A 22,118-nucleotide genomic window follows, 5' to 3' on the forward strand; every position below is an offset into this window, starting at 1 on the left:
TCCCCGAACAAATCAGTGTGTTAATTGAAGCAAAATTACCTAGTTGCTAGGTTTCAGAATAAACAGAGAACAAAATTTTAAGAATTTTGCAGATGCATAGTTCAATGATAATGAAGTCAGCTCAACAGAGCAGAGTAGCTGCGAAAGGTTTACTAAACTCCCTAATCTGACTTGATGGAGGGATTGATAACTACCCACTGATTCTACTACAAGTAGTGACTACATTTTAAGCTGAAGCCTCCGATAGCTCAAATAGCCAATAATATAATGTTGGGGATAATGTGGAGTGAGGCACAGACTCCAAAAAACAAACAGTAATTACCTTGGCCACTTGCAGGACGGAAATGCAACTTATTTGGTACATCCCTCGGGCAATAACTCCACATCTTTACATTTATTTTAAAATCGGTCATTCTTGGTAATGGCCCGGATTTTGCAGTGGGAATGACAACGAAACGGTCAGTTTTCGCCGTTGTTGCCCCTCTGAATCTAACCGTAACTTCAGGAAAGCCTGAACTTGAAAATCCTGAAGTTGTGGTTGGTCATTACCTGCTCCGCCTCGGGCTGCATTGTGGAACACCCCAGTGCCGGCAATCAGTAAAACTGATGAAAACTTAAGCTATTCTTAAGCTGTAATATCACTGTTATACACCTGATGAAAAGTTAAGCCTTGTTGGAATCGGTGTAACTGGGGACTTAATGGCTTATTGACTGCTTAACAATCATTCTGGCCCTGAAAAACAAAATTTTAGATTTGTGGAATGTCAAGTTTCTCCATTATGTTAGATAATTACTTGAGTTTTAATAATCAAAAAAAATCTACTTTTACTGTGTTAATAATTCAGCTTCCAGCTTAACCTAATCTTTACCACTCTCTGAATCATTTTGCAATCAGTACTTTATATTTCCTGGTTTGCTGTCTGTAAAAAATCTTCGGTGTGATTGGCTGCTTAGATAGATTGATGACTTCTAGGAAACCCCTTTTGACAGTGTTGCAATCAATTTGATATCGAGAAAGCTCAAGTTTTCACTACAGAGATCGCAAGATCTTTGTGGGCAGCTTTCTTTGAGGGCGACGACGATTGCTGTCACTTTGCCACAAATTCAGGGCCATTAAATCTTGCACCTTGCCTTTACTCAATGTGGGCAACTCCTGTTCAACATGTGCCACTCTAAAGTGGTCTCAGATAATATGTCTGGACCAACTGCACAATTAGTTTCCAAAAGGACAAAATTTGACAAATAGCTTGCAAAGCTGCCATTTATTTGCAATGTTAAACAAAGCACAAGACCACCCCCTGGGACCTTTTCTAGTTCTTTAGAAAAATGAAGGCAGCACAAGATTGGAGGTATAACTGATGGGGATTCCAATCTTATCCATTCTAGAATAAATTGTTTGAAAACGAGCCACATATCTAAAGTAAAATTCCAAATATTGTTGAGAGGAGATGCAGCTTTAATAAAGAAACCAACCCAGCACTAAAGTATTTAAAAATCACCACAAAGTGCAGAATTTTGCCAGATCATTTTTGGTGACTGCAATTATTAATTGTAAATTTGTGCCATGCTGATCTAATATGTAGCAGCCTATTTTTAAATATTAAAAGCAAAATATTGCTGTATGTGTACTGAAAATGACAGCATTAAGAAAGTCTTTAAGCAACAATGATGGGATGGCTTCAGATTTATCTATAGCATTCCAACCTTTTGTGCTATTAACAACTTTGCATTTATATATCGTCTTTAACATAGGCAAACATCCCAAGGTGCTACACAGAAGTGCAAGATAACAAAATCAACATCAAGCCAAAGAAGGAGATATTAGAACAGGTAACTAAAAGCTTGGTCAAAGAGGTAAGTTTTAAGGAGCATCTTAAAAGGAAGAGAAAGAGATGGTGAGACAGAGAGGTTTAGGGAAGGAAATCCAGAGCTTGGGGCCTAGATGGCTGAAGGTATGGCCACCAAGGGAGTGGGGGATACACAAGAGGCTTAAGTTGGAAGATGCATCATTCTTGTAGGGTTGTAGGTTAGAGATCAGGCGGGGGCAGCACGAGGCCACGGAGGGAATTGAACACGCAGATAAGAACTTTAAAAATGAAGTGCTGCTGGACCGGGAGCTAATGTAGATCAGCGAGCACAGGGGTGGTGGGTGAGTGGGACTTAGAGAGAGTTAGGATATGGGTAGAAGAGTTTTGTATGTACTCAAGTTTATGGCAGGTGGAAGATGGTACCGATCTGGGAGGCATTGGAATAGTAGATTCTAGAGGTAGCAAAAGCATAGATGAGGGTTTCACCAGCACATGAGCTGAAGCAGAGACAAGCGAGGTTACAGAGGGGGAAGGATGTGATCTTTGTGTTGGGAGTGGATATGGGGGTGAAAGCTCAGTTCCAGGTCAAACAGGACACCAAGGTTTCAGTCTGGTTTAGTCGGAGACAGGAGGGGGATGGAATCGGTGGTCAGGGAACAGAGTTTGTGGCGGAGGCCAAAGACAATGGTTTCAGTCTTCTCAATGTTTAACTGGAGGAATTTGCAACTCATCCAGGTCTGGATGTTGGACAAGCAGTCTGACAAGAGAGGCACAATACTCACATTGTGAGGTGTTTCTAAGAACTTCAATCATGTTTACCTATTTTTGGAGGCAATCCATATTGAAGAGTTTCTTTCAGAGGAGTGGCTGCCTACATGTATTGGTGACAATTATGAATTATAAATTTAGTACACAGGGAATCTGTAAGCAAGTCATAATGTCCTTAAAAAGGCTGAACATTAGAAAGCAACACCTAATTATACATTTTTCATTCAACTAGCATTTCAACATTAATCTATTTAAAATGTAATTTAACCTCTGACATTCAGTCAGACCAGTAATTAAATAATGAAAAGGAATGATCCAAGCTTCCCAGGCACTCGTAGGTAAAGTCATTTCCCAGTGTAGCGCTCAACCATAAAGACCAGCGGTCTAGAGTTCATTTCCAACACATTGCCATTGCCTCAGTTCATCTGCTGATGACCCCTCATGCATGCCTTGATTACCTCTAGACTTGACTATCCTAACACACTCCTGGCCAGCCTCCCATGTACCACCCTCCATAAACTTATGCTCATCCAAAACTCTGCTGCCCACATCCGAACTCACATCAAGTTTCATTCACCCATCGCCCGTGCTTGTTGACCGATAGTGGCTCCCAATTAAGCAATGCCCCGATTTAAAAATTCTCATCCTACTTTTCAAAACCCTTTATGACCTCACCCCTCCCCCGATCTCCCCTCCTCCATCCTACAATTCTCTGGGAGATTTCTGTGCTCCAATTCTGGCACCTTGTGCAACCCTCATTTTAATTCCTCCACCTTTGGCAGCCGTGCCTTCAGCTGTCATGGCTCTAAACTCTGGAATTCCTTCCCTAAACCTCTCGGCCTCTCTTCGCTCCTTAAAATCTACCTCTTTGACGAAGCTTTTGGTCATCTGACCTAATATCTCCTTACATGGCTCAGTGTCAAATTTAGTTTGACAATAGAATTGCATTGAATATACAGCACAGAAACAGGCCACTCAGCCCAGTCCATGCCGGCATTTATGCTCCATTCGAATCTCCTCCCATTCTTCCTCATCTAACTAATGAGCAGAGATAGTGGATGCATTGGTCGCAATCTACCAAAATTCCCTGGATTCTGGGGCGGTTCCAGCGGATTGGAAAACCCCAAATGTAACGCCCCTATTTAAAAAAGGAGGTAGACAAAAAGCAGGAAACTATAGACCAGTTAGCCTAACATCTGTCATTGGGAAAATGTTGGAGTCCATTATTAAGGAAGCAGGAGTGGGACATTTGGAAAAGCATAATTTAAATCAAGCACAGTCAGCATGGTTTTATGAAAGGGAAATCATGTTTGACAAATTTGCTGGAGTTCTTTGAGGATGTAATGAGCAGAGTGAATAAGGGGTAACCAGTGGATTTGGATTTCCAGAAGGCATTCGATAAGGTGCTACATAAAAGGTTACTGCGCAAGATAAAAGCTCACGGGGTTGGGGGGTAATATATTGGCATGGATAGAGGATTGGCTAACTGAAAACAGAGAGTCGGGATAAATGGGTAATTTTCCAGTTGGCAAACAGTAGCTAGTGGGGTGCCACAGGGATCGGTGCTGGGTCCTCAGCTATTTACAATCTATATTAATGACTTGGATGAAGGGACCAAGTGTAATGTAGCCAAGTTTGCTGAGGATATAAAGATGGGTGGGAAAGCAAATTGTGAGGAGGATACAAAAAATCTGCAAAGGGATAATAGACAGGCTGAGTGGGCAAAACTTTGGCAGATGGAGTATAATGTGGGAAAATGTGAAGTTATCCACCTTGGCAGAAAAAAATAGAAAAGCAAATTATAATTTAAATGGAGAAAAATTGCAAACTGCTGCAGTAAAGAGGGACCTGGGGGTCCTTGTGAATGGAGCACAAAAAGTTAGTATGCAGGTACAGCAAGTAATCAGGAAGGCAAATGAAATGTTGGCCTTTATTGCAAGGGGGAAGAGAGTATAAAAGCAGAAGTCCTGCTACAACTGTACAGGGTATTGGTAAGGCCACACCTAGAGTACTGCGTGCTGATTTGGTTTCCATATTTAGGGAAGTATATACTTGCATTGGAGGCTGTTCAGAAAACGTTCACTAGGTTGATTCTGGAGATGAGGGTGTTGACTTATGAAGATAGGTTGTGTAGGCTGGGCCTATACTCATTGGCGTTCAGAAGAATGAGAGGTGATCTTATCGAAACATATAAGATAATGAGGGGGCTCAACAAGATGGTTGCAGAGAGGATATTTCCACTCATAGGGGAAACTAAAACTAGGGGACATAGTCTGAGAATAAGGGGCCGCCCATTTAAAACTGAGATGAGGAGACATTTCTTCTCAGAGGGTTGTAAATCTATGGAATTCTCTGCCCCAGAGAGCTGTGGAGGCTGGGTCATTGAATATATTTAAGGCAGAGATAAACAGATTTTTTGAGCGATAAGGGAGTAAAGGGTTATGGGGAGCAGGCAGTGAAGTGGAGCTAAGTCCATGATCAGATCAGCCATGATCTTATTAAATGGCAGAGCAGGCTCAAGGGGCCAAATGGCCTACTCCTAATCCTATTTCTTATGTTCTTATGTAATCCTCTATTCCCTTCCCACTCATGTATTTATCTAGCTGCCCCTTAAATATACTATTTGCCTCAAACACTCCATGTGATAATGAGTTCTACATTCTCACCACTCTCTGGGTAAAGTTTCTTCTGAATTCCCCATTTGATTTCTTGGTGACTATCTTATATTGATAGCCTCTAGTTATGCTCTTCCCCACAAGTGGAAACATTCTCTCTTCATCTACTCTAGCAAAACCTTCCACAATTTTAAGACCTCTATTAGATCTCCCTTTGTCTTCTCATTTCAAGAGAAGAGGCCCAGCCTGGTCATCCTCCCATTTCTAGCATATCCTTGTAAATCTTTTTTGCACCTTCTCTAAAGCTTATATATCCTTTTTATAATATGGCGACTAGAACTGTACACAGTACTTCAGTACACAATTATATGCCCATTCTGCAAGTTTATTCATGTCTTGTAATTTGTTGCAGTCCTCCTCAGTATTGACGATCTGCCCCCCACCCGACCCCCAAGATTTGATGTAATGCACAAATTTAGAAATTGATTTTTGATTCCAAAGTCTAAATCGTTAATATAAATTGTGAACAACAGTGGTCCCATCCCACTTTCCACCTTCTGCCACTTTGATTAGCTACCATTTACCCCTAACTCTCTGCTTTCTGTCTTGCAGCCAGCTAGCTATCCATTCTGTTACTTGTCCCCTGACTCCACATGCTCTGATCTTATTCATTAGTTTATTATGTGGCACCCTATTGAAGGCCTTTTGAGTTACATGTACTGCATCACCCTTGTCTACTCTTGCAGTTATCTCTTCAAAGAATTCAATGAGGTTCGTCAAGCAAGACTTTCCCTTTTTAGAAATCCATGCTGAGTATTCATTTTATTTTGGTTTTTAGAAGTTCTATTTTTTTTTAAAGAGATATCTGCGCTCCTCTAATTCTTCCCTCGAGCATCCCTGATTATAAATCGCTCAACCATCGGTGGCCATGCCTTCAGTTACTTCGGCCCCAATCTCTGGGACTCCCTCCCTTTGCTTCTCTACCTCTCTTTCTTCCTTTAAGACACTCCTTTAAACCTACCTCTTTGACGAAGCATTTGGTCATCTGCCCTAATTTCTCTATGTGGTTTGGTGTCAAATTTTTGTCTTCTAACATTCCTATGAAGCGCCTTGGGATGTTTTACTACATTAAAGGCGCTATATAAATATAAGCTGTTGTATTTTTCCTTTAGTAGAGATTCCATTATTTTTCCTACCACTGGTTGATAGTTCCCTGGATAGGTTCTATCTCCCCTTGTTAAATATAGGTATAATGTTAGCTACCTGCCAGTCCTCTGGTACAATGCCTTTTTCTAACAAAGTATTAAATATGTGCAGCAGTGCCTCTGCTATCTCTTTAGATTCTTTTAAAATGTACGGATGTAATCCATCTGGACTATGGGTTTTATCCTCTTTTTATTTTAAATGTGGTTATAATGGGCCCAAGTTTCCACAGGATAAAAAACGGGCGCCCCTCCGAGCTGGGCGCCCGTTTTTCGGGCCTAAAACGGCGCCAGAAAAAAAACGCGCTATTCTCGAGCACTTTGCAGCTCCTTGTCTGTTTGGCACGGCGCCCAGGGGGGCGGAGCCTACACTCGCGCCGATTTTGTAAGTGGGAGGGGGCGGGTACTATTTAAATTAGTTTTTTTCCTGCCGGCAACGCTGCGCGTGCGCGTTGGAGCGTTCGCGCGTGCTCAGTGTGAAAATAAACATTGGCACTCGGCCATTTTTGTAGTTCTTTGTAGCTGTTTAATTTTTGAAAATTTTTAAATAAAATCACATTGCCATCAGCACTGAGGCTACCCTTCTCACTGTCTCCTTCCCCTCCCTCCCCTCCGCGGCAACAAATGGCTCTCTCCTTCCCCTCCCTCCCCTCCCCTGCGCGGCAACAAGCCGCTGTCTCCTTCCCCTCCCTCCCCTCCCTCTACGGCAACAAGCCGCTGTCTCCTTCCCCTCCCTCCACGGCAACAAGCCGCTGTCTCCTTCCCCTCCCTCCCCTCTCTCTCCACGGCAACAAGCCGCTGTTTCCTTCCCCTCCCTCCCCTCCCTCCACGGCAACAAGCCGCTGTCTCCTTCCCCTCCCTCCCCTCCGAGGCAACAAACCGCTGTCTCCTTCCCCTCCCTCCCCTCCGCGGCAACAAACCACTTTCTCCTCCATTCCCCCCCCCCCCTCTCAGCGGCACGAACGGCTTTCCCCCCCCCTCCCGCTCAGCGGCACGAACGGCTTTCTCCCTCCCCCCCCCCCTCTCGCTCAGCGGCACGAACGGCTGCAGAATTCTCCCTGGCTGAAGCACTTTCACACAGGTAGGAAGATGGTTTATTTAATCTTTTCTTTGCTTATAAATGTTTATTCAGGTTGGATTTATTTATATAATATTTGTATAAGTATAAATAAGGATTTATTATAGAATTTAATGACTTCCCCCCCGCCACCTCGTTCTGGACGCCTAATTTGTAACCTGCGCCTGATTTTTTAATGTGTAGAACAGGTTTTTTCAGTTCTACAAAAATCTTCACTTGCTCCATTCTACTTTAGTTTGGAGTATGTTTTCACTGTGGAAACTTTCAAATCAGGCGTCAGTGGCCGGACACACCCCCTTTTGAAGAAAAAATTCTGTTCCAAAGTAGAACTGTTCTACCTGACTAGAACTGCAGAAAAAAATAATGTGGAGAATTGCGATTTCTAAGATAGTCCGTTCTCTACCAGTTGCTCCTAAAAATCAGGCGCAAATCATGTGGAAACTTGGGCCCATAATTTCTAATCTTTTCTTCTGATGTCATGTTCACCTGATTTGTCTCCCGGTAAATACTGAAGCAAAGTAGTTGTGCCTGTAGAATATTTTACTGTTTTCTTTTATGTTCCTTAATCAGTTAATTTCATAGTACCTCTTTTCCTTCCTAATTGTTTTTCTGACTTCTCTAATCTCTTCGTATTCTCTCTCTCATGGTCTCCCCTGCTGTCCATGTACTCAGGGTATGCTTCTTTCCTTGGCCTTAATTTTTCACTTACGTCTTTATTCATTTATGATGTCTCTCGTGTTTAATCTGATTGATTCTTGTTTTTTTAACGGAATACATTTTTCCTGGACTCTGTTGAACAGTTTTAAATGTTTCCCATTGCTGTTCTACATCAATGTTTGCCAATATTGTTCGATTTTTTTCCCCTCCAAATTCTAGTCTCAGCCCTTCAAAATGAGCTTTTCTCTAATCTATTACCCAGGACTTCGTCACGCTGATATCAATTATCTTGAAGCCTATTATATTATGGTCACTATTGCATAGATGGTCGCCTACTTCTACTTCAAAATGTTCTCGAGAAGTGTCCTGGGACATTTTCCTATGTTAAAGTTGCTATATAAATGCAAGTTGTTGTTGTTGAAAGCTCTTTTTGCATACAGTGAAATCTACATACCAACTCTGATGTGAGGAAGAGGTTAAAAAGAAGAAATGGTGCTCTCATACTCCGAATCAAAGTCTGTCATCACCTTGGGTGGAAACCTAGCATCAGGTCCAAAAAGAAGAAAGTGTGGGCTGGATTTTCGTCTTTTGTGATTTTCATTGGCGGCGTAGCTGTCCCAATACCGCCGGAAAAGGTTTGTGCCCTTGTCTGCAAAATTCGGCAAAAAATTAGGTTCCATGATCGGGGCCGCAAAATCAGGTATTACACAAGGAAGTTTTTGCACCCTAGTTGAAAATCATGGTGTTAAAAAAGTTCGACATTTCACATATGCACAGACTCATTTCAATTTTCCTGGGCGCAGAGCTGGTCCAGGGTGTCCTCCTTGGCTATCTGCACTGAAGGCCCCCCCTTACATAGCAGCCCTCAAGCAGCCTTGCTTTAGGCACCGAGGCCTTGGAAGAGAAGCAGCAGGCGTGGGAAGGGGGTAAAGGGTAGGGGTGGAAAAGCGCAGGGCAAGTCAGAATAATGTGCAGGGCAAGGTTGTGCAGATACCCTGTTTTTTTGTTCTTTTCCCTTGTAAATAGTTTTGTTGATTTAAGGAATTTCATTGTCGTTCAATGCCCTGCAACATAATGTTGTATATTGTATGGTTTTCTTTTGGTGGAGGGAGTTTTTGTTACAGTAAAAGTTATGATTCATCCTTTGCCATTGGTGTCTTTGTGTATCAACTCTTGGTCCGGCAGCATCCCCACACTGCCTCCCCCGTGGATGGTGTGGCTATCCAATGGGGGCCTCGCCAGGTTCCTCTTCATCATCCTCCTCTTCCCGAGGTGGGCCTGTAATCCCCACTGGCAATGCTTGGCCCCTCATGGCCAAACTGTGCAACATGCAGCACACCACAATAAATTTGGAAACCTATTCAGGGGAGTATTGAAGGCTGCCTCCAGAGTGGTCCAGGCATCGGTCTGCCTGTAGGAGATGGCATATCTCGGTCAGCACTTCCTTTCAGAAGCGCAGCCTTCTCACACACTGCTCCTCATCGAGGAGGCATCAGCATTGGTGCCTGTAAATCCATGGGTGGGGGGGGGGGGTTGGTTAGCCCTCCTCCTCAGACATCTTCGGCCTCTCGTCATCCGTGGCCCAACATGCCAAGAGCACTTATTGTATCCTGACACTGCCTACCAATAAGCATGGAGGATGAAATGCTGGTGAACTAGTAATGCTCCCATTAAATTCTTTTTCAGTGAAGATGCAAGGACACTAACTGCAGAAAAATGTACCACTTTCAAGACAGAGCTTCACGCAGCGTGCTGTGCGCAAATGTTGCAGTCAATGAGGCCTGCGATGTAGGAGCCTTTTCCCTCAAGTTACATACACCGCAAATACCGCCTACTGGACCGTAGGAACGCTTGGTTTCCAGGCGTTTCCTGGGGCAGGCGTATAATGGGGCGTTGGGGCCTAATGTGGCATCCGGGGCGCTAGCGGAGCATTGCACGCCAATTGACATCATGATCTAATTGAAATTAAAGGGCAGGGTGGTAAGTTTTTGCGCTGCCGCAAACCCCGAGCTGAATTTGCTGAGCGGGTGGTAAAAGCTGGACACCCACCGTTACGTCGAAAAACACCCTTTGTCGCCCCTCCGGGGTGTCATCAGAGGCGGAAGGGAGTTGAAAATCCAGCCCTTTAACTCAAAGAAAATATAGTCCCCAACTAGATGGTACACATGTGTATCAGTGAAGTACAAAGTTCCAAATGGCTGAGGAGAATAAATGAGATATATTTTCAAACTCTTCAGAAAAAGAGTAACTGAAATTCCCCAAAAGAAGCATTCTGTGAAGAAATGAGAGATAGCAATAGCTGCACTGTAATATAAATCCTGATTTTAAAAAGTTAAATAACTGATCTCACCGCAAGCATTAAAATACTAAAGAATATCGGAAATCCAACATCGTAATAGAATATTGGAGTACTAGTAAAACACTAGATAGCAAATTTCTTCCACCACATTTAATCCCTTACTTGCATTTTCTCTAAAATTCACCAGAGGACGAAGCACTTTCTTTAACATGGTGAGTTTTGAAAGGAAAGGCCATCAAAAAGTTCAAATATGGACTACAACTTTCTGTAAAAATTCAAACACATTTGCAGATAGTAACAGCAGCAAAAACTCATACCTCACTTCTCCTGCAGGTGGAAATCACTGCAGTGTGCAGCAGAATTCTCGGTCACTTGTATGCAGGATTTCAGTATTAAAAGGGAAATTCTCTTTCAAACATGGAACGAGATGTTTTAAGTACCACAAAAACCAGAGCCTCATTTGGGATACCCAGGTGACATATCCTGCAGGGTCTGCTACCTCAGATGAGCACAGATCTGCATTCCACCCTGCTCATGTGGTAATCTATGTAACCAAACTTTAACGGGTCAACACTGGTCTGGAAGGAAAATCTGAGTAATGGCAATCCTCATCACTCTTCACCTCAAAAACTCCAATGAGGCCTGCAAACAATTTTTCCTCCTGGATTATATCCTTTGACTGGGGAATCAGTGATGAGGGGCCATCAAACTAAGATGGTCACCAAAAGAGCGATGAGAGGGGTTATTGGGACATTCTTTATGCAGAGGTTTGTTGGAGCATGGAATGCTTTGCACATGGAATAATTGAGGCAGAGACCATTGCACCTTTTAGACAAGAGTAGACAAACAGCAGAGGAAGATGCAGGGCTATGGGAAGAAAGCAGTGTAGTGGGATTAGTTTCAGACTGCTCTGGCAAAGTCAGCACAGATGTGATGAGCTGAATGGACTCATTCTGTGCTGAAAACGTCTGTCTAGTTCTGTACTTTTTATTGTGGCAATTAGTTACTAATTAATATAGATGAATTAGTAATCTCATAGTAAAGAATCCTCTGGGGAAGAGTGATCATAATATGATAAGTATTTCACTTTCAAGCTCAAGGTGAAATTCTAAGTTCAAAAGTATGATTAGGTAGAAACAACATGGTTTTATGAAAGGGAAATTGTTAGTCAAAATTAAGAGTTTTTTTGAGGATGCAACTAGGAGAGGCACCAGTGGATGTAATATATTTGGATTTCCAAAAGGCATTCGTTAAGGTGCCATATAAAAAGGTTGTTAATGGGGTTGGGGGTAATATATTAGTATGGATAGAGGTTGGTTAACGGACAGAAAACAAGGATTAGGGGTAAATGGATCATTTTCCTATTGGCAGGCTGTAACTAGTCGGGTTCCGCAAGGATCAGTGCTGGAGCTTCAACTATTTACAATCTACATGGGACCGAGCGTAATGTATCCAAGTTTGCTGACGATACAAAGCTAGGTGGGAAAGTAAGCGGTGAAGAGGAGAGTCTGCAAAGAGATAAGCTTAAGCAAGTGGGCAAAACTTTGGCAGATGGAGTATAATGTGGGGAAATGTGAGGTTATACATGCTGGTAGGAAGAATAGAAAACAGAATTTATTATTTTTTTTTTTAAAGATGGTGAGAAACTATTAAATGTTGGTGTTCAGAGAGATATAGGTGTCCTCGTACAGGATACACAGAACATGCAGGTACAGCAAGCTATTCAGAAGGCAAATGGCATGTTGGCCTTTATTGCAAGGGGGTTGGAGTACAAGAGTAAGGAAGTCTTGCGACAATTGTGCAGGGCTGTGAGACCACACCTGGAGTGCACAGGTTTGGTCTCCTTATCTGCAGAGTGACATACCTGTACTTGCCTTAGAGGCGGTGCAATGAAAGTTTACTAGATTTATTCCTGGGATGAGAGGGGTGTCCTATGAGGAGAGATTGAGTAGATTGGGCTTATATTCTCTGGAGTTTAGAAGAATGAGAGGTGATTTCATTGAAACAAACAATATTCTGAAGGGGATTGGGCAGGGTAGATGCTGAGAGGTTGTTTTGCCTGGCTGGAGAGTTTAGATCTAGGGATAAGGGGTCAGTCATTTAAGACTGAGATGAGGAGGAATTTCTTCACTCAGAGGGTTATGAATCTTTGGAATTCTCTACCCCAAAGGGCTATGGATGCAGAGTCTCTGAGTATATTCAAGGCTGAGATAGATAGATTTTGGGAGACAAGGGGAATCAGGGGATCGGGCAGGAAAGTAGAGTTGAGGTCAAAAATCAGCCATGATCTGATTGAATGGCAGAGTAGGCTCGAGGGGCCATATGGTATAGAAACATAGAAAATAGGTGCAGGAGTAGGCCATTCAGTCCTTCGAGCCTGCACCACCATTCGAAAAGATCATGGCTGATCATTCCCTCAGTACCCCTTTCCTACTTTCTCTCCATACCCCTTGATCGCCTTAGCCGTAAGGGCCATATCTAACTCCCTCTTGAATATATCCAATGAGTTGTTTCAATGGTGAAACAGCATTTGATCCTACCGCTCCATGTGGCTGTAAGATTCACAATGTAACTCAGCCACTTCGGATCACTGTTGGACTGACAGCTTCTGCCGCCTGTGATAACAGGATTGAGGCCAGTTCTGTGTCTCTACGCTCTGAGTGATAATGTTCTTATTGTGTGCGACAAGGAGCTGCCTGCACTTTTCCTTGTGTTCCGGGTGGAAGAAATATCACATTTATATTGGCTCAATGAAGTATTTTGCTTTGAGAACAATAATACCAGAAAAATATTAGTTATGATATGGACAACTGATGGGGAAAATATAAAATAAAGTTGTAATTAATGTATATGTTTATAATAAATTAAAGTATCTGGAGAGAGGAAACCGTGATACAAACAGTGTCCTTGTCTGACCTCACTGCAGTACAGCGGCACTCAGATTTTCCACACCAGGTGTGTAGGATGGTTCTATAGAAAGTTATCAGCATCCAGACACAACTCAAACCCAGCACTGGTCCATGAATGGGATCATCCAATTGATACAGTCGATGTTTATATCTTCCACTCCCATAGAACTACCTGTAAAATTCTGAATCGCTTTCTGGATTATAACCACAGGTACCTGGGCTGTACAACAATTGTTCTCAGTCTATTGGAAACGAGTTAAGGGCCTGTGCAGGCAACAGAATGTCACAGGGCCCGGATCCTGATGTATCTGAGGGAGTGACAATGTATCTCTCAATCACCTTCAACACGGTTCTGGAGAACTCAACGCATCCGAAACAAAATTACCAAATTTGAAATGTCTACTTTCTGTCCTGCTGCCTGCAATAGATGCACTTTGGTGACACTCCTCACATCCTCACTGTCAGGCTGTGTTTCCACTGTTCACTGTCCAAGAAGAGCAGACACGGTGAGATTGGGACTGAATCAGGAACATTCACTACTGGTTGTGTGTGAGAAGGAGCTGCCTGCAGTGTTCCTTGTGTTCCGGGTGGAGGAAAGATCAAATTTATTCTGGGGGTGAAGTATTTTGCTCTTTCTCCCCAGTCGATCTATTGAAGCACGTTCAATCGGAAGGGGCTCCCTGGTTGGTGCTCTCACAATCCTGTGCTGGTTCACCTGCTGTTGTTCCTCAGTCCACAATCCCTGTTTCCTTCCAGCTGTGGAACTTTCTCAATCAATCCGCTATTCACGTGGGAGATTGCACCCTCCCAGCCACCCACCATCAGTCCGGTTCCCTGCGGCCCCCGGTTCCCCACATTGTCCAACCACTGGTTACAGCAAACTGCCTATTCCTGCTCCTAACTCTTATGTTCTTATGCAAGTTCATGTAATAGGCTTTTCATTAATAGTAAATTGACTTTAAATGCTGCAAAAACTGATTGCTAATGATGGATTTTAAAAAAGGTAGAAAAGGAAAATTATTTGGATACAATTATTGACCAATGAAAATATGCAGACAATCTGAAACTGTTGTGAAAAAGATTTTCAGAAAGCATTTGATAAGGTGCATTATAAGAAACTAATTATGAAAATGAAGGCACACATTAAAAGGGAATATGACTGAATGGATACAAGGATGGCAAGGAAGGAGACGGTTGGAGTAAATTAACGTTTGTGATTGGTGGATATAGCTATTAGTACAATGTGCTTGAAGCTCTTGTTCTCCATTTATATAAAAAGATTTGGACATGGGTACAAGAGAAATTATACCAGCATTTGCTGATGATACCAAATTAGGTCATTGCAATCGTGATGACTATGCAGGTGAGATAGGTTAGCAAAGTGGACAGATCTTTCTCCATGAACTGTATGAAGTTGTACATTTTTGAAAAATTAACAATGAAAGGAAATAAAGCCTAAATGATAAGATTCCTGTGAATCGAAGTTCAGAGTGCACATAAAGATTTTTTTGCTTTAAAAAAGGTGAAAAAGTACAAAAGCCATTAAAAGAAGTAAAAGGAAAGACTTTTAGATAGCTCCTTTCACAACCACTGGATGTCCCAAAGTGTTTTAGAGCCAATGAAATACTTTTTGAAGTGTAGTCACTGTTGTAATGTAGGAAACGCGGCAGTCACTTTGAACACAGCAAGATCTTACAATGTGATATTGACAAGATAATCTGTTTTAGTGATGTTGATTGAGGGATAAATATTGGCCAGGACACCGGGATAACTAATAAAAAAGCGAAATAATGCAGATGCTGGAATCTGGAATAAAAACACAAAATGCTGGAAATCTCAGCAGGTCAGGCAGCATCTGTGGAGAGGAAGCAGAGTTAATGTTTCGGGTCGATGACCCTTCATCAGAACTGGAGAGTGTTTGGAAAGAACAGATTCTTAACAAGCACTGAAAAGGGAAAGAAAGAACAAAAGGGAAAGTCTGTGATAGGTTGGAAGACAGGAGAGATTGGAGACAAAAGGGATGATGGCCCAAATTCAAATGGTAATGTCAGGAGTTAGAAACACATTAGTCAAAATAGGGTGTGAATGGTGGGATAATGACCAACTGCCATTTGAGGCAAGGAGGGAAAAAAAAAAACAGGCTTTGAGAGGGGTGGGGAAAGGGAGCAAAAGATTGGCAGCAGTTACACTGAAATTTTTGAACTCTATGTTGGCTGTAACATCAGAAGGCTGTAAAGTGCCTAACTGAAAGATGAGGTGCTGTTCCTCGAGCTTGCATGGAGCTTCATTGGAACAGTGAAGACCGAGGACAGAGGTCAGAGTGGGAATGCAGTGGAGAATTAAAGTGACAAGTGACTGGAAGCTCAGGGTCACACTTGCGGACTGAACGGCGGTGCTCTGCAAAGTGGTCACATTCCAAATATAAAATTAGTTTTTCAGGGCCGGGGGGGTTCTTCAGCAGTAATTCTGACAGTACGCTGTTAAAAACCCAGTTTCACCTCATTCAACAAGGTTTAACTTTTACAGGAGGTTTTACAGCAAGATTGGAGCGTAAAAAGTGAACGTTCATATCTATTCAAGTGATTTCTTCTAAGATTTCCATCTGCGAGGACTTACGCACTCTGTGGAGGAGCAGGAAATCACCGACAGCAACTTCAGGATTTCCGCAATTAACTGCACATGTGCAGATGCCAGAAGTTGCTGTCAGTTTCAGAGAGATGACTGTGAACACTGAACCACAAAATCTGGGCTATTATTAGAAGGAAACATTTATTTTCTATAAATATGTGGAGGAGGGGTTCACCTTACCTCAGATGAGAGTTTTAATCACATGTAATAGAAATGTTTGACTCAACTTCACCTGCAATGTTCTGTTCTCACACACACATGCTCACAATGGGCCTAGAATTCTGGCCTTGCCGAGGGCCTAGAATTCTGGCCTTGCCGGGTCCATACGAAGTGTGCATAGACCCGGCGAGGCCTCACAAAAGCCAGTTTTTGGGGTGCGAATGGGAAAAGCTGGCTTTTGACGCATGCACATCTGTCAAAGATTTCTCTCGACAGATCCTCTGCATCTCCGGGAGAACATCCACACGGGTGAGATTGGGCTATTTGCCCAACTCATGTCCAGTGAACGTCCTTCAAACTTTTACGTCTAGTGAAAACAGGCGCATAGTCTACTTTTACCAGCGCAAGAGTTTTAAAACATAAAAATTAAGTTTAAATACACATTTTATAATAAAACCCCTGTCGATTAAGGTAAGTTTATTTTTAACACTATTAAAACACATTTTTTTAATCCAAAAAGTATATATTTTTCTAAAACATTTAATTTCAATGAATTTTAAATATGTGAGGTATTTTATTTATTTATTATGCTGTGTTTGGGTGTTTTAGGGGCTTTTCTCATTGATAACAATGGGAACTTGTACAAACGGGGTTCTTATATTTATCAATGAGAATACTGCATCGTGATTGGTTGTCTTGGCCCACGTGACTCCAGCTTGGGCTTGCGTACCCGAAAGGCATCTCCCCATTCGCTGCGCAGCGAATCTAGGCCTCTGACCGGAATCTTACATTCCTCTGAGACCAGGTACTTCTGTAGAATTTTTTCGGGTCAGAGGCATTCGTACGAAGGAAACCTCCGACCTCAATTTCAGGCCCATTGCAAACTATATTAGGCATGTGATGATATAGTCAATGGTATGACATGCATTCTCATTGTCTGATGCAGAATTTTATCAATCTGTTGGACGCACAAACTTCTGGAAACTTTCCAGAACCATTACTCACTTATTTCCAACACTACAAAACTTCATGATGTTATCAATGTAAAATAATTTAATAAAATTCAACACCTTTTACAACCAAATTGCAGTACACCAATATCTAATGTTATATACAGTACAGGCATCTCCAGGATATCCAGAATTATCTGGCAGTGTGGTGGGAGAGGTATGACAGGAAGAATTTTTGGAAAACGATAAGAAAAATGACATCAGCAACAGCCTGCTAATGCAAGACTTTTTTGGCACACCAGTTCCAGATGAGAATGTGTCATCTTGTCCCAGAAAAAGTATCCTATTAAGGGCATAGTTTGATTGTGTTCCTATGCTGTGGACTTAAGCAAGTCCTCTTGCAAAGCCTTCATCAACATTACAAAGACCACAACAGCAGAAATCCAAACAATGGCTCTCATTGGCCCCAAGTTTCCACATGATTTGCTCCTGATTTTTTAGGAGCAACTAGTGTAGAACAGAGTATTTTAGAAATCGGAATTCTCGTAATTTAGTTTGCTCCAGTTAGAACTAGTCAGTTAGAACAGTTTCACTTTGGAACAGAATTTCTTTTCCAAAACGGGGCGTGTCCGGCCACTTACGCCTGTTTTCAAAGTTTCGTCAGTGAAAACTTACTCCAAACTAACTTAGAATGGAGTAAGAGAAGATTTTTGTACGCTCGAAAAAACCTTGTCTACACTTTAGAAAATCAGGCGTAGGTTACAAATCAGGCGCAGGGAATGAGGGGTGGGGGGGGGGGGGTTTAAAGGGAAGTTTACAAACATTAAACACTTCAGTTTTACAAATAAAGAGCCACCATCAATAATAAATACATCAATAAATCAATCAAAAAAAATTAGTAAGAAATCATTTTTTTTTTAAATCAATAAAACATTTTCTACTTACCGACTGCAGCACCGGGAGCCCTCCAACAGCGTGCTGGGATGCCCCCCCCAGTGTGTCTCTGTCAGTGTCTCTATCTCTCTGTGTCTTTCATTCTCTGTCTGTCAGTGTCTGTGTTTCTGACAGGGGGAGCAGAGGGAGAGAGGGGGGGAGCAGAGGGAGAGAGGGGGGGAGCAGAGGGAGAAAGGAGATGGGGGTGGGGGAAAAGGAGAAGGGGGAGGGAGGCTGAACAGGCCGGGCCCCGTCCCCAGCACCAGATTTACAGGTAGGTGGCGTTGGGTCGGGTCGGGTCGGGTCGGGTCGGGGGGGGGGAGGTTCGGTTTGGTTCGAGTCGGGGAGAGGGAGGTCAGGTCAGGGAGAGGGAGGTCAGGTCGGATCCAGTCCGGGGGGGTGGAGCAGGAGTTGGGGGTCGGGTCCGGAGGCTGGGGGGGGGGGGGGGGGGGGGGGAAAAAAGAGTGGGAGTCAGGTCCAGTCCGGGGGGGGGGGGGGGGGGGAGGAGGAGCGGGAGTCGGGTTGGGTCGGGTCCGGAGGCGGGAAGCGGGAATAGAGTCGGGTCGGGAGGAAGCAGTAGCTGGCCGTGGGAGGAGTCTTATTCACGCAGCCCCAGTGAGGTCATTCGGCCAGGGCTAGGGGCTGCGTGCTTCGGGCCCCTCCCACACAGTTTTGGGCGCCTGGAGCTACTGCACTTGCGCGCCCACTGTAGCGCGCATGTACAGAGGTTCCGGAACTGTTTTCAGCGCAGGGACCTGGCTCCGCCCCCTACAGCTCATGCTGTGCTGCGCCGAGGGCCAGAGGACCTGCAGGGAGGTGAAGAATCTGGAGGTTTTTTTTAGGCGCACTTTGCGGCGCGAAAAACGGGCGTCCAGGTCGGGACTGCGCCGTTCTAGGCGCGGCTCGAAACTTGGGCCCATTGAGTGCTCTCATACACAAACACATTATGGGCCCAAGTTTCGAGCCGCGCCTAGAACGACGCAGTCCCGACCTGGACGCCCGTTTTTCGCGCCGCAAAGTGCGCCTAAAAAAACCCTCCAGATTCTTTACCTCCCTGCAGGTCTTCTGGCCCTCGGCGCAGCGCAGCACAAGCTGTAGGGGACGGAGCCAGGTCCCTGCGCTGAAAACAGTGCCGGGACCTCTGCACATGCGCGCTACAATGGGCGCGCAAGTGCAGTAGCTCCAGTCGCCCGAAACTGTGTGGAAGGGGCCTGAAGCACGCAGTCCCTAGCCCTGGCCAAATGACCTCACTGGGGCTGCGTGAATAAGGCTCCTCCCACGCCCAGCTCCTGCTTCCTCCCGACCCGACTCCCGCTTCCCGCCCCCCGCCTCCGGACCGGATTAGACTCCCACTCTCCACCCCCCCCCGACCTGACCTCCCTCCCTCCGACCCGAACCGAACCGACCTCCCCGACCCAACGCCACCTACCTGTAAATCTGGTGCTGGGGACGGACCCTGCCCGAAGTCTCAGGCCCGGCCCGTTCAGCCTTCCTCCCCCTCCCCACATCCCATCTCCTTTCTCCCCCCCCCATCCCATCTCCTTTCCCTTCCCCCCCCCATCCCATCTCCTTTCCCCCCCCATCCCATCCCTTTCCCCCCCCCCATCCCATCTCCTTTCCCCCCCCCCCCATCTCCTTTCCCCCCCCCATCCCATCTCCTTTCCCCCCCCATCCCATCTCCTTTCCCCCCCCCATCCCATCTCCTTTCTCCCCCCCCCATCCCATCGCCTTTCTCCCCCCCCCCCCATCTCCTTTCCCCCCCCATCCCATCTCCTTTCCCCCCCCCATATCCCATCTCCTTTCCCCCCCCATCCCATCTCCTTTCCCCCCCATCCCATCTCCTTTCCCCCCCATCCCATCTCCTTTCCCCCCCCATCCCCTTTCCCCCCCCCATCCCATCTCCTTTTCCCCCCCCATCCCATCTCCTTTTCCCCCCCCATCCCATCTCCTTTTCCCCCCCCATCCCATCTCCTTTTCCCCCCCCCATCCCATCTCCTTTTCCCCCCCCCATCCCATCTCCTTTTCCCCCCCCCATCCCATCTCCTTTCCCCCCCCATCCCATCTCCTTTCCCCCCCCCCCACATCCCATCTCCTTCCCCCCCCCCCACATCCCATCTCCTTCCCCCCCCCACATCCCATCTCCTTTCCCCCCCCATCCCATCTCCTTTTCTCCCCCCCAATCCTATCTCCTTTCCCCCCCCCAATCCCATCTCCTTTCTCCCCCCCCCCCAAATCTTCTTTCTCCCCATTATCCCCTTCTCCCCCCCTCCCCTTTTTCCCCCATCCCTCTCCCTGCTCCCCCCATCTCGCTGTCAGAAACACAGACACTGACAGACAGAGAGATAGAAACACACTTGGGGGGGGGGGGGGGGGGAGGGGCAGGGGGCATCCCAGCACGCTGTTAGAGGGCTCCCAGTGCTGCAGTCGGTAAGTAGAAAATGTTTTATTTATTGATTTTTTTAAAAAAAATTCTTATTAATTTTTTTGGATTGAATTATTGGTTGATTTATTGATGCATTTATCATTTATTATTGATGATGGCTCTTTATTTGTAAAACTGAAGTGTTTAATGTTTGTAAACTTCCCTTTAAACCACCCCCCCCCCCCCCCACCATTGCCTAGCCTGATTTGTAACCTACGCCCTGATTTTCTAAAGTGTAGACAAGGTTTTTTTGAGCGTACAAAAATCTTCACTTACTCCATTCTAAGTTAGTTTGGAGTAAGTTTTCACTGACGAAACTTTGAAAACAGGCGTAAGTGGCCGGACATGCCCTCTTTTGAAAAAAAAAATTCTGTTCCAAAGTGAAACTGTTCTAACTGACTAGAACTGGAGCAAACTAAATGACGAGAATTCCGATTTCTAAGATACTCCGTTCTACACCAGTTGCTCCTAAAAATCAGGAGCAAATCATGTTGAAATTTGGGGCCTATATTTCACTAACATATAAATCGGTTTCAATTTTTTCCATAGGCAATTTAAAGAAAATGGAGATTCCACTTCACCTGCTACCTTTTCTAAGAAGCTGTCCTGCTGACGAGTGTAGAAGCATTGCAATATAAACCTAATCAAACAGGAGCAGCCTTGTTTGCTGGGAAAACAATTTTTCTGAAAGCGGATTGTAATATGCAATGAGTCACACGTGCACATAACCAACACACTTATACTCTTTAATGTTCAAGGACAGCTTTTCCTTGGTGTCATGGGATCTTTGACTTCCTTTTTGGGCTCCCATGTTAGCTGACATTGTTAACTGTTCTCTCTCCTCAGGTACTGTCCCCTTCTCCTTCAAATCTGCCGTCATCACCCCTCTCCTCAAACAAAAACACTTGACCCCACTGTGCTTGCAAGCTACCACCCCATCTCTAAACTCCCTTTCCTCTCCAGAGTCCTTGAACGTGTTGTTGCCTCCCAAATCCATGCACATCTTTCCCAGAACTCCATGTTTGAATCTCTTCAATCTGGTTTCCACCCCTGCCATAGTACTGAAACGGCTTTTATCAAAGTCACAAATGACATCCTTTGTGACTGTGAAAGGTAAACTATCCCTCCTCTTCGTTCTTGACCTGTCTGCATCCTCCTCCAACTCCTCTCCACCATCGTCCAGCTAGGTGGGACTGCACTCGCCTGGTTCCATTCTTATCTAATTGTAGCCAGAAAATCAACTGCAATGGCTTCCCTTCCCACTCACGATCGTTACCTCTGGTGTCCCCCAAGGATCTATCCTTGGCCCCCTCCTATTTCTCATCTATATGCTGCCCTTGGAGATATCATCCGAAAACATGGCATCACTTTCCATATGTACACTGACATTACCCAGCTCTACCTCACCACCACTTCTCTCGACCCCTCTACTGTCTCTACAATGTCAGACTACATCCAGTACTGGATGAGCAGCAATTTTCTCCAATTAAATATTGGGAAGACAAAAGCAATTGTCTTAGGTATCCACCACAAACTGCGTTCCTAGCCATCAACTCCATCCCTCTCCCCAACTTCTGTCTGAGGCTGAACCAGACTGTTCACAAACTTGGTGTCATATTTGACCCTGAAATTAGCTTCCAGCCACGTATCCACAGCATAACTAAAATCTCCTATTTCCACCTCTGTAACA

General features: G+C 44.6%; 1 protein-coding gene across 4 annotated transcripts in view; it reads right to left on the minus strand.

The window, feature by feature from the left end:
- The window catches only part of samd4a (sterile alpha motif domain containing 4A), a 218,623-nt gene that overhangs the window by 112,439 nt on the left and 84,066 nt on the right, over nucleotides 1–22,118 (minus strand). The window contains exon 1 of one of the 4 annotated variants that reach the window (XM_070879187.1): nucleotides 8,583–8,651. The exons of the other annotated variants lie outside the window; for them this stretch is intronic. The gene's annotated coding sequence lies outside the window, so the exon portion shown is untranslated. Of the gene's footprint in view, nucleotides 1–8,582; nucleotides 8,652–22,118 lie in introns of those variants that run through there. 4 annotated transcript variants of the gene reach the window in all.

This window comes from Pristiophorus japonicus, chromosome 4 (genome assembly GCF_044704955.1).
Source record: "Pristiophorus japonicus isolate sPriJap1 chromosome 4, sPriJap1.hap1, whole genome shotgun sequence".
In the NCBI taxonomy this organism is placed as follows: domain Eukaryota; kingdom Metazoa; phylum Chordata; class Chondrichthyes; family Pristiophoridae; genus Pristiophorus; species Pristiophorus japonicus.